The 12,088-nt window shown below is 52.4% G+C and overlaps 1 protein-coding gene across 1 annotated transcript in view; it reads left to right on the top strand.

The window, feature by feature from the left end:
- WNT3 (Wnt family member 3) overlaps positions 1 to 12,088 on the top strand; it is a 53,527-nt gene that overhangs the window by 1,284 nt on the left and 40,155 nt on the right. The gene's annotated exons all lie outside the window — the stretch shown is intronic.

Genomic DNA, 12,088 nt, shown 5'->3' with positions numbered 1-12,088 from the left:
CCAAGCGGCCTCATTGCTACCCGGCAGGTCCCAGAGGCCAGAGGGGAAAGACACACTGAAACCAGCTCTCTAAATTACACCCCGCCTCTCCTCAGTCTCCAGCCCCCTGCATTCCGGAAAACTTTAATTAAAGAATCTTCCCCTCCTGGATGTAGGAGAGCCTCGGCCCGGGGGTTGGGGGGGTGGGGTGGGGTGGAAGGTGAGGAGGAAGAATTTGGGATCTGTGAGTGAGCAGAGGGTCTGTGGCCCCAGGATGAAAGTCAGAGAGGCGTGCTACCTGCATGTCCCCTTTTCCCTTCTTAACCACCCCGTGCCCAGCCTGGGATAGGAAGAGCAGAGCCAGGAGATTTGGGGGTCACACCCTGAGCCTGTCTCCAGCTGTTTGGGGTGGCAGCATTTGTGTCTGGGTGTTCGGGAGGGCAGGATGGGAGTAGGAGCAGGGCATGGGCCAAGGGGCTTCATAGAGAGGGTGCTGAGAGTTGCTCCCAGGACAGACACCCAAGGGGAAATCTTTCTTCTGCCTAGCCATTTCTTCCCATCTTGGTGGGCTGGCCCGAGGCCTCCTGAACATAAAGAAGTCCCCAGGGTGGCGGGGGCAGCCAGGAATTCCGGGTTGGGGGCTTTGCTGGTTGACGGGAATGCTGCTGCAGAAAACAGTCCTGCCTCACTGGCCCTTCCTGACCCTTTTCCCATCCTCTGGGAAGGGGATGCTGTTCTCTGCTTTCCCAGGGACCTCGGGGTGGGTGGGGAAGGTGGAAAGAGAAGGCTTGGAGACTGATAGGCTGTAAGAACCAAGGGGGAAAGACCGTGTTCCCCTCTCCTATGAGCTGGACAAGAGCACTTTTTGGGGGCAGTGCTGGTAGGGAGGGGTGGGGGGTCTGCTGTGTAGTGGTGTATTGGGGATCATTCAGATAGGGACCACCCAATAGGAAGATGCTGGAAAAACCTAGAAAGCCAGGACATTGGCCCTAATATAATTGCTGGACACATGGCTTATTTGGGGTTGGGGATGGGGACAGAGATGTTGCTTTGTCTGGGCAGAGAGGTGTATGTGTGTTCAGGTCTAAGACCCTAAGGAGTGTCATCTGTATACTAGCGTCCCTCCGTTTGAAGGAGCATCCGTGCCTGCAGATGGGAGACTGTGGATGTGAACTTGTGTGAAATGTGCCTGGGGGAATCCATAGCCCAGGGTGTATTATGTCTTTGCATACAAGTGTTGGCAAGCGGCTGATTCTGTGAAGTGTGTGTGTGACAGAGAAAGTCTAGAAGTATCTGTGCCCATGTAGAGGTCAGCACCCATGTCTGCTGATGACACTGCATGACTGTATTCATGACTGGGCATGTGAGTGTTGTGTGTGTGTGTGTGTGCATGTGCGTGTGCATGTGTGCACATGCCTTCATGACCGTATAAGGGGAAAGCTCCCCATATGTCTTTGTGCATGGATATCAGTGCTCATGGCCATGACCTGATTGTGAGTATGAGTGTGAGGGCTGTGTCCGGGTCTGCCTGTGACCCCGTCCTCAGGTGGCAGTGACCATGGTTGGGCCCGTGGCTATGGATAGGTTTGCAGGGGTATGACCTGTAAGTGGCTGTGGATATGTTTGCAGTCATATGACCTGTAAGTGTGAATGACATTCTAAGCTTGGGGGCTTGGTGGGCATCCATGGTCCTGCAGGGATAGTCCTGCAGGAGACGAGGGTTTAGAGAGGAAGCTGAAAGGGTCTCAGGGACTTGGGATCTGGGGCTGGGCAGCATGGGCAAGGGGAGGTGCAGAGCCTTGCTTGGCACAAGCTCATCCTGTCTGCCCGAGGACTATGTCACCAGCCCTCCCTTCTTACGCCGTTTGTCTTTGGTCTTGGAGCTAGGGCAGAGCGTGTTATGTTCTCAGGGCCGGAGCAGGGGGCCGAGGCTGCGACAGGGACAGTAGAGTAGACAGGCCTCAGATTCCTGTTTCTACTCTGCCCCCAGGGCAGCCAGATTCCAGTTCTCTAGCCCATCACAGCCTGCCCTCTTCGGCCCACCCAGCTCACACATTCCCTAGGAGGGACTTTAAAGGGAAACTGTTCAGCTGGGATTTCTGTCTGTGCCACCCATCAAGGAGAGCACCCCACCCGCAGTGTTCCTCACCGTTCAGGCCCAAGCCTCCAGAAGGTAGACCAGAAGGCCAAGAGACAAGGAGGGTCATCAGATAGAGGTTCATGAAAGGAAAAGATGTTCCAGGGCCTTGCAGCCAGGTAGTGGAAGAGTTGGGACAGGAAGAAGTGGCAGCGGCACTGATTTCTATAATTCTTCTTGTCAGTCCCAGTTAGCGCCTGGTGGAGGAACTTGTCTTTCTTCTCCTTCTTGGGGGAAAAAAATGAACAGTCTTATTAGAGCCCAGCCTAGTGCCTGCTGCATTCCAGAGGCGGACGCCCTGATGGAAGGGGCCTGTGCTGGGGGTCAGGAGCCACCTCTGTGGGACACAACCCTCTGGGCCTCTGTTTCCTAACGCAGGAATCACTAGCCTACCTCTGCTTCTCAGCTTGGGTGAAAATGCTCAGCAGAAGTCGAGGGCAGAGATAGGGAAAATAAGAACAGCTGAGCTCTCTCCACCATCCTGGGAGCCATTTCCCCTTTCGAGCACTTGCCCTAAGCCCTACCTCAGTTTCCCCATCTGTCAGATGTGCTGCTGCCTCCCCCACCCACTCCCACCTCCAACTGCCTTTCAGAGGCTTGTGAACATGTTCAGTCAAACCCTGTGGGGGTCAGTGGGCGGGGCTCAGAGAGGCACCTGGAGACTGCGGGGGAGGAAGGCCCCCGGGCCAGGTGTTAACACTTGTAACAGGCAGGAATTACAGCTGGCTGGGGCTGGGGCTGGCGAGGAGCTGAGCTGGCTGGAGGCTGTTGATCCCACAGACAGACAGACAGACAGACAGATGGGCAGATACCAGATCGGATGGCCAGGCTGTAACCGGGTGGTCTCCCTTCCAGGGCAGGCCTTACCCTCGGGGGAGGTAGTGGGAAATTAATCCGGGTCTCTTGGAAGTGAGTTCACCACCCTCCTGCCCACCCCACCCCCATTGTGGGCGGAGCCTGCTGTCCAAGGGGAGCAAAAGTGGTTGTTGATCTGTTTGTCTTCTGATGGGACCACATTTTGCTTGAAAAAATAAAGAAAAAAGGCCAACAACCATTGAAACGGCAACAAGAGCAAAACCCATGTCAAATATTATTATAATGCTGGAGTAGGAAATGGCAACCCACCACAGGATTCTCGCCTGGAAAATTCCACGGACAGAGGAGACTGGTGGGCTTCAGTCCATGGGGTTGCAAAGGTCGGCCACGACTGAGCACTGCATTGCACAAACAGGAGAATGGAGCTGAGTTATGTTCTCCGAAGAACCTTTTTTAATATATGGCGAGAAGGCATGGGGAAGCGGGTAGCAGTCAGGGAAAGTTCTCCCAGAATTTCAGAGTATTTTGTCAACATCTGTGGGGCCAAGAGGTGAGTGATGGGTGCATCTGGGCCCTGAGCATCACCCTCACCCCAGGTAATCTGAGGACCTGTCATCTGGGAAGGATCTGGAACACTTGCCTGGTGGGAAGAACTTTGGATGGAGGTCAAAAGAGGCAGGAGCTGGACTGGGGTGCCAAGTTCTCTAGCGGGTATGCTCCCTCCCTCCCTGCAGCTTTCCCAGTGGCGAACTCAGCTAGAATCTGCCGCCACTCACACTGTCTGGCTTTGGGGTGCCTGCTCAATCGCTGGTTCAGAAACTGAGGTGAATAACGAGGGCTCTAGGTAGAAATCCCCAAAGAACAGGCTCAGCCAAGCAAGCATCTCCCATCCTGCCCACTACAGAACTTAATGCTAATAAACATGGTGGTGCTCGGGCAGAGGTATGATCGAGATGTTATGGATGTGAGGCAGGGGAAGGGGTCTCTGACCTGGAAGTTCTCTCTAGACTCTGAATAGATCTCTCCTGAGTCTGGGCAGGAGACAAGGAGCCTGGGGTTGGGGCAGGAGAGGCAGCTCTTCTCAGAGGAGGATATAGCTAACAGATCCTTCCAGGGAGCGTGAGGGAAAAGGAAGACTTTTCTGGTCTCAGAATGTGGTCAGCCCAGAGATTGAGGGGCATCTGGCCTTCTAGCCTTTTCCACTCATCCTGCCATGAGCCACAGAATACTTGTAAAGCCACCAGGAGGGAAAGGACATTCTCTACTCCCTATTCCTAATTAGGGAAGCAGGTGAGCCTAACCCCTTCCTCAAAGCTTAGTACCACCCTGATGCTACACCTACGTATTCACATTACTGTGTGTCTGGAAGTGAGCAGAGCTTGAGTGCACAGACTGAGTCTGAGGGCGGAGTTTACCACTGACAGGCTGTGTGACCTAGGATGGGTCCCTTTCCTTCTCTGTGTCTCCCTCTAGGCTTCATTTTTCTTAGGCAGCCGGAGGGACCTCTTCTGCCTCCTGGAGTCTGCAGGGCTGTGACAGGGACGTGATTCACGGCTGTGAAGCAGGGAGCTCCAGGTGGCCCCAAGGCACTCCCCAGAGAGCCTGCCTCCCTCACCCCTCCAGGCCACCCGTGCAGACAAAGCCTCCCGTAGGCAGCCCCTTCTGACCTAACTCCCAAAGCTGCCTAGTCCACCTGCTTACACCTCCAAACCTCATTTTCCCCGAACACTCACATTCCTCTTGGAGCCCGACTGCCTGCATTCACATTCCTGTAGTAGTGGGTAACCTGCAGCAAGTTCATCTCTCTGAGCCTCAGTTTCCCCATCTGTAAAATGAGAACAGTGACTGTTTCTACCTCATAGGGTTGTTGTGAAGATTGAATAAGTGAACACAGGTAAAGCTTTCTGAATAATGCCTAGCATACTGGAAGTATTATATACATGTTAGTTTTATCCCTATCTGCAAGCTATTTTGATTCAAGTTCTAGATCGAAACTTGCCTCTCCCAAGAAGTTTTCCCAGGTTGACTCTACCTGTGTGTGTATTTGTGTGTTACTCACTCATTCATGTCCAACTCTTTGCGACCCCATGGACTGCAGCCCACCAGGCTCCTCTGTCCCTGGAATTCTTCAGGCAAGAATACTGGAGTGGGTTGCCATTCCCTTCTCCAGGGGATCTTCCCAACCCAGGGATCGAACCCGGGTCTCCCCCATTGCCAGCAGATTCTTTACCATCTGAGCCAGTTTTCTCCTTATCCTCAGAGCCAACTTGCCCCTTTAACTTGGTACTGGAGACCAGGAGCCTGAGGCTCTATACTTAACCTGAGGAAGCTAGGCTAGGCTAACCTAGGCTCTGCTGTTTGCCTGCCCAGGAAAGAGGGGGCGGAGAGGGCAGTGTGTTCTCCCCTAATCCTCCTCCTCCCGTCCCACAGTTTGCTGGACTCCTAAGCCACTGCCACTTCCAGCTGCGACTGGAGCCACCTTGGGCTGGACCAGGGAGGGGTGGGAGAGGCAGGTTCCCGGGCTGGTGAGGGTGGGTGGGGGGGAGTGGCAATGGGGCTGCCTGGAGCAGCCTGAGGAGAAGTTACTCCTCCAGGAGCTGAGAGATGATTCAGAAGGTGATTTATAGACGGAAGGCAGAAAGCTTGGCTCCTGGCAGAGGCCTGCTGCTTAATTACATTCTTTGGGGGGTGGAGGTACGAGGGGGGCAGCAGCAGGGGAGCACCTCCCACCCCCTCCCCCTCCAGGTCTTGTCCCTGGAGCCGCCCCAACTCCAGGCCAGTCCCTGTGGCTCCTGTTGCTGGAGAGGGAATTCCCTGTTCTCAGTGGGAGACTAGGACAGGGAGCAGGAAGAGTTCTGAGAGAGAGGGGGTGGAGGAAAAGGGAAGAGTCCTATCTCCTGGGACTCCTGCAGGGGGGTCTGGGATGCAGAGGGGGCTGGGAAGCGTGACTGCCTTGGGAAGATCACTTGGTCTCCTCTCAGCTCCTGGGCAGCCAAATATAGCTAACCCACCTGAGCAGAGGGTTTCTAGAGTCTTCCTGAGGCCATAACCCCATACTTTCCCTCCAGGGGTCTATCCTATGGCTGCTTCTGGGTTCTTCCTTCACCTTGACTCCTTTTTGTTGCTTGACTTTCAGTGGGCCGTGGGCTGGGAAGCTGGGGACCTGCCTCTGTACTCAGAGGTCGAGACCCACTTCTTTGGTATCAGGCAACCTGTGGTACGTGGCACAGCGGTTGCCTTAGATCCAGAAGGTTCTCCAGGCCGGGTTAGCCTTGCGTTGGAGGGAGAGACACTTTCCTCTCCTCACATTAAACTGATACCTTAGGGAGTCACTACAATTCAACTTGTTGTTGTTGTTCAGTCGCTCAGTCGTGTCCGACTCTTTGCGACCCCATGGGCCACAGCACGCCAGGCTTCCCTGTCCTTCACTCACCCTGTCCTTTGCTCAAATAGTTCAACTGCTAAAGTTAAAATCTCTTCGGTGCTGTAGACAAGCAGCCTCTCGTTCGGTCGGTTACTGGCGGTGGTGACGTCTGGATTCTTTCTATGAACGCTGATCCATGCAGCACAGTCTGCGACATCTCTCCACTACTTCTTAATTCCCATGCAGCCTTCTTCACAGCTTTGAAACCCCAAACTCCGCCTCTCGTTTTTGAGGCTAGCAAGGTGTATCGGGGGCAGAGGGTAGGGGAGCGCAGGCTGATGGACTCTGTTTATCTGTTTGCAGCTTGGCATGCACAGCCGGGAGGAGTTGGCAGGGGTCAGCATGGGGACACTAGACAGCTCTCTGGTTCCCCCTGAGGCGGACCTTCTCAAAATGGCCTCATTATGTGTGTGGAGTAAATTCCAGCGATGTCAGGCTCACCCATACATCTAGGGGAAGTATGTTGGGAGACAAGATGGGGCAGTGTGGGCTGGTGGGAGGTTTCTGAGCAGGGAGTTAGGGGACCTGAGACCTGGTTCTGCCACTGGTTGCGGTGTGACATTATGCAAATCCCTCCGCTGTTCTGGGCCCCAGCTGGACATGCTGCTGGCCTTGGACTGCTAGCTATTTGGACTATCCGTATCTGGTTGGGCGGGTGGTGTCATTGAGAGGTGACCTCAGGGCAGGGTGGGAAGTGTTGAGCACAAAACTTTATACTCAACAGCTGTGAGATCACGCATGAGTCTCTAACCTCCCCCAGGCCTCGGTTTTCTCATCTGCAAAATGGGCAATGCTAAGGAAGCCATTTGCCCTGCCCACCTGCAGGGCTGTTAAGAGCTTCAGAAGGAAGGATTTTTACAAAAGTCCTTGAGAAGCATCAAATTCTTTCCAGAAAACCTCTCTATCATTGCTAGTCCTACCAGAGAAGAGGAGTAAGATACAGTCCCTGGTCAAAGAGGGCTGATGATGGACCCTCCAGGAGTCTCTGAGCCTTTGAGCTTAGAGATTTGGTATTTCCAGCAGAGGAGGAAGGAATGGAACCCAGACAGGGGGGTTCTCAGCCCCTTCTTGCGGTGGTCTTATGGTTCAGTAGGAAGCACCGAGGGGAGGGGGCAGAGGTCGGAGGTCAAGTGGCCACAGAGCATGCCCAGGTTCACCTGAACTAGTGCAGACATTGCAGACCTGACCTGAGCTCAGCCAGGCATGGGATTCCTCAGCAGGGACACGGTGATGGAAGGTGGGAGGCGAGGCGAGGAGTGGGGAGGGTAAAGGGCCAGGAGGCAGAGGGCTCTTCTGAGGCCTGTGGCCATCAGGAAATCCTTGTCACCTGGATGGAGACTAGCACACTGGGAGACAATTCACTCCAGCTAGGCTGGAAAAACAGGAAGGACTGTGTGTGTGTGTGTGTGTGTGTGTGTATGACCATGTGTGTGTGACCGTGTGTGTGTGTGTGTGTGTGTGTGGTGAGGGGGATGGGAGCAACAGGACCAAGCGCCCTGCCCCTGGGCACAGAGTCCCACTTATCTGTCAGAGCCAGCTGGGCCAGCGAGGAAAGCCAATCTCCACGCAGGGCCCATTAGGAATGCAAATAGGGACTATGGCGGCAGGAGTGAGCCAGCCTCTCACATCCTGTCCAGCTTCTCACCACATATCTTCCTAACCTGGCTGTCTTTCTTTATTTCTTTGGCTGCACCACGCAACACATGAAATCCAGGTTCCCCGACCAGGGATCAAACCTGTGTCCTCTGCATAGGAAGGTGGATTCTTAATCACGGACCACGAGGGAAGTCCCCCTAACCTGGCTTTCTGAGGCTGTCTCTCCCCTGCTCTAAAACCTCCCATGTCTCCGCACTTCTGTGGGCACAAAGGCACCACCACATCAGGTGTACCTTTCATAAGTCCCCAGGAGTCCCTCTGTGCATGTTCATGGAAACACTTTGCTATCTCCTCTCTCCTCTCACGCAGCTGCTCAAATTCCATTTTGCCTTTGAGTGTGCGCTTGCTAAGTTAATTTATTCATGTCTGACTCTTTGCAACCCCCATGGACTATAGCACGTCAGGCTCCACTGTCCATTAGATTCTCCAGGCAAGAATACCAGAGTGGGTTGCCGGTTCCTTCACCAGGGGATATTCCCGGCCCAGGAATCGAACCTGCATCTCCTACATTGGCAGGCAGGTTCTTTACCACTAGCGCCTTTGAGACCCAGATCAAAATCCTCTCTCTCTGAGTCTGAGATTCCAGATCTACTGTCCAACAAGCAGAGAATATGTCATCCCTCCCTTCTCTTCCCATCGACTCCCCAGGACAGCTACGCCCTATATTCCCAGCGCCCTTTCTCATGGGCCATGGGCATCTTCTACACTACACATGTGTTATTCTAGACTACACATGTGTTATTATTTATTTATTTGGATGCGCTAGGTCTTATTTGTAGCATGCGGGATCGTTAGTTGCAGCATGCGAACTCTTAGTTGTGGCATGTGGGTTCTAGTTCCCCGACCAGGGATTGAACCCAGGCCCCCTGCATTGGGAGCTCACAGTCTTAGCCACTAGACCACCAGAGAAGTCTCACACATGAGTTCTCGTCACCTGGTGCCTGCCTCCCCCAGTGCCAAGCATATGATGGGGGTCAGTAAACAAAAACATAACTCCATGCTATGTATAACACACTGGGTAAAGGCAAGTGGGCAACAGAGGTTCCTAAGAGTGCCAGTTGTACATGTGAATCACGACAGTGTCATGAGCAGACCTAAGGAGCAGAATGAATTAAAACCTCATCCCTGGGTGTGACCCATGGCTCTGGGCACATTGTTCTGCTGACTTTGAAAGGTAGCCGAACCTGGGTCCTGTCGCTCACTTAGGCCCCAAGTGGCTAACAGCTCCGAGGTTCAAAGCACACCCAAGAGGATGCAGCCCCTCATCTGAGTGGGCTGCCATCCCAGGGGCTGATGTGAGCCTCATCTCCATGGTCTCAGTTCCCAGAGAATTTTTTCCATCCTGACTCCATTTGCAAATAATTCCTATTACTGTTTTATTTCTCCTCAACAGGTCATACGATGCTTACGTGTCTGAGTCTTAGTTTAAAAATCTCATTTGGCGTGACTTGTTTCCCCATCAAGGACCACGTCAGTATGTTTGGTAATGCTGTGTATGTGCTGGTGTCTGTATACACATCATGAGTTAGAATGAAACTGTCCATTTTATAGATGAGGACTCAGGTCTTAAAGCCTGGGCTCTGAACTCAGCTCTGTTGGGGCCAGAGCTTTTCCCTCCCACTGCCATCCAGATGCAGAAGTGGAGTTCTGCATTTGCTACATGGACCAAGAGTTTACTTATTCGTATTCTAGCTTGGTCCTCAAAGGATGACTTTCAGTCAAGATTACATTTGACCTTCAGCTTGAAAGCTGCTGCCTTGGGTTTGTTAATACTATTTCCGAACCTCTGGGAGTTTTCTTTTTTATTTTACTTATTTTTGGCTGCACTGGGTCTTCGTTGTTGAGTCTGGGCTCTCTCTAGTTGTAGCGAGCGGGGGCTACTCTCTAATTGTGGTGCATGGGCTTCTTATTGAGGTGGCCTCTCTGGCGGTTCACGGGCTTAGTTGCCTGAGGCACTTGGGATATTCCCGGACCAGGGATGGAACCCATGTGCCCTGCATTAGCAGGCGGATTCTTAACTACTGGACCACCAGGGAAGTCCCTGGGAGGTTTCTTATTTGGGCATTTGTGCCAGCCACTGGCAAGCTTTCTACATGTACGAAGCTGGCAGTAGTGGCTCTGTGACCATTTCGGTACGGGTGGAGGGAGGTGGCCTCGGGCAAGTCACTGCTTCCTGGGCCTCTGTTTTCTCACCTATTAAACTGGAAGGAGGTAGAGTCATGGCCTCTCACCTCTCACATTACTTTCAGCAGTAAAAGTTCTCATTCTTTTTAATCCCTTATGCTCCTTTGCATCCAATCCCATCACACATACTAGAAAACAATCAGAATCTTCTCTTTCCCAAACCAATCCTTATGTTCATGTTTCTGATACAGATGATTTTTTACTTGACTTTTACAATTCAGTATTCACCGAGATTTCTCCCTGAGGAACTAGTGTGATTTCTCCTTGTTGTTAAAGTATGTTTCCCTTTAAGTCCTGACTGTCAGAAAACTCAAACATGAACTCAATCCTTGCACCTGCATTGACCTCTATTTGTTGTCATCTTCACCTTGATCCTGATTTTCTCTTTTCATTTTGTTATTCAATCCATGTGTTCTGTGTTACCAGCTCCTTGAGGGCAGGCTCTGTCTCCCACATCACAGCCTTCTCTATGCTGGGAAAGTTCATAGTAGATACTCAATAAATATTTGTTGTTGTTAGAATGAATATTTGCTGTCAGGCAATTCAAATCCTTCTGGAGGGACTTCCCTGGCAGTCCAGTGGTTAGGGCTCCATGTTTCCCCTACAGTAGGCACGGGTTCAGTGCTTGGTTGAAGGGAACTAAGATTCTCCATGCCAAAAACAAAAACAAACGAACAAATCCTTCTGGAAAGAGGTAGATCAGATCAGATCAGTCGCTCAGTCGTGTCCGACTCTTTGCGACCCCATGAATCACAGCACGCCAGGCCTCCCTGTCCATCACCAACTCCCGGAGTTCACCCAGACTCATGTCCATCGAGTCAGTGATGCCATCCAGCCATCTCATCCTCTGTCGTCCCCTTCTCCTCCTGCCCCCAATCCCTCCCAGCATCAGAGTCTTTTCCAATGAGTCAACTCTTCGCATGAGCTGGCCAAAGTACTGGAGTTTCAGCTTTAGCATCATTCCTTCCAAAGAAATCCCAGGGCTGATCTCCTTCAGAATGGACTGGTTGGATCTCCTTGCAGTCCAAGGGACTCTCAAGAGTCTTCTCCAACACCACGGTTCAAAAGCATCAATTCTTCGGAAAGAGGTAAGGCATACATAAATTTTAAAAATCTTTCTATATCATGGAGTTGGCCCTGACCAGATATTAATAGTTTTGGATTGCAAGAATTCTGATTAGTTTCTGTTTCTTTATCTTCAGAATTTCCCCTCAAGTCTACAAAAGCCTTGTCTTTGGGGAAGTCACCATCTATTCATAAGAACTACTTCATTCTAAACTTGAAGTTGGTACATATTTTTTCTCTTTGGAAGCTCTTGTTTCTGGCCAACGATTGTGCTTTCCCATTCCCTGGCTCCTTTCACACCTGGTTTCTCCCAGCTTCCCTTTCCTTCAAGCCAGCCAGCGCTACTGTGGCCATTCTGCAGGTGGCGGGGTGCCCTGGTAGCATCCTCCCTGCCTCTCCGGATGGCTTGCTTCCAACCCCCACCCCCAGCCATCGCGAGAACCGCTGTCACTGTGGGCACAGGTGGGAAGGAAGAAGGAGGCTGGCCGAATGAACATCACGCATGACAAACACCAGATCCCTTGCTGCCAGCCAGGCCCTTCCCAATAGCAAAGCCCTAGAGGGGCACTGGCTTGACCTGGGAAATGCCAAGCCCTCATCCAAAGGATGGAACCTCAAGGAGGGACAGAGAGAGAATGGCTGGTGAGGGATGCCAAGCTGGCCTCACCCACCCGCCAAGAAGGTGTTTTCTCGGCCTCTCACCTCCTCTCTGCTTCTGCATCTCTAGAGACCACCCTCCTCAGCCCCTGGACTTCAGGAAGGAGAATGTGTAAGCATAGGCGTGGTGGTCCTTTATCTTAACTGAAGCTTCTGCAGGAGAAATTCTG

This window comes from Bos grunniens, chromosome 19 (genome assembly GCF_055505025.1).
Source record: "Bos grunniens cultivar Pamir isolate PY7600 chromosome 19, Bosgru_T2T1.0, whole genome shotgun sequence".
Lineage (NCBI taxonomy): Eukaryota > Metazoa > Chordata > Mammalia > Artiodactyla > Bovidae > Bos > Bos grunniens.
The sequence above is the reverse complement of the archived record's forward strand: the minus strand, read 5'-3'. Positions and strand labels throughout refer to the sequence as shown.